General features: G+C 71.3%; 1 protein-coding gene across 5 annotated transcripts in view; it reads right to left on the reverse strand.

The window, feature by feature from the left end:
* The window catches only part of TCF12 (transcription factor 12), a 157,941-nt gene extending 157,443 nt beyond the window's left edge, over positions 1 to 498 (reverse strand). For 2 of the 5 annotated variants that reach the window (XM_021406842.1, XM_021406840.1), the window contains exon 1: positions 475 to 498. The gene's annotated coding sequence lies outside the window, so the exon portion shown is untranslated. The remainder of the gene's footprint in view (positions 1 to 474) is intronic. The other 3 variants (XM_021406841.1, XM_021406839.1, XM_021406844.1) reach the window with 2 other exon arrangements.

Raw genomic sequence — 780 nt, forward strand, 5'->3', positions numbered from 1 at the left:
ACCTGCTGCCCCCGCGCGCTCCGCGATCAGGGCCGGGCCGGCGGGCGGGCCGCGGCTGGGTGGGAGGCGACGAGCCGGGCGCTCCCCCCCCGCTGGAAGGAACTTGTGGGTTTCCCTCAGGCGGACATTTTTTTGCTTACGGAGCCTCAGCACCACGTTCGCGGCTCCGGCTCCGTATCCCTCCGCGCAGAGCGCCGCCGCCGCCTTAACCCCTGCCGCGCCGGGCGGCCGCGGGCGGGAGGAAGGGAGCGCCGCGCACAGCCCCGGCAACGGGGGGCGGGAGGGTCCGACCCCGGCCTCCTCCCGGGGCGCCCCGCGCGGGGTTGTGTGTAGCGCAGCCCCGCACCCCGCAGCGAGCACGGCCAGGAACACGCGGCACCGCGCGGTAACCCCTCCCGGAGCACCGCATCCCGCACCTCAGAGGCATTGGTAGCAGCGCACACGCTCTAAAATACCTGAAATACGTTCTCATACCCTGATGCGCTGTCGCCCGGGCTCTGCCGCCAGCACAGACGATCGCTGTGCTCCATCTCCCCGTCCCGCTGCGAAGTTGGTTTCCCGTCCCCGTCTGCCCGGGGCCCGGCGGCAGCACCCGCTCCGTACAGCGCCCTGCTCCGCGTCCCGCAGACACCCGGGCGGCACCTGCGGGGCATCACCCGGCTCCCGGTCGCTCCTCCACGGGCAGCACCGCGCTGCTCTGTTCGCAGACAGCTGCCGACGGTGTGTTATTCCTTTGGAGCCAGGCGACTCACACAATGGCAACGAAAAAGGCTCCTTAAA

This window comes from Numida meleagris, chromosome 9, assembly GCF_002078875.1.
Source record: "Numida meleagris isolate 19003 breed g44 Domestic line chromosome 9, NumMel1.0, whole genome shotgun sequence".
Taxonomy (NCBI): Eukaryota; Metazoa; Chordata; class Aves; order Galliformes; family Numididae; genus Numida; species Numida meleagris.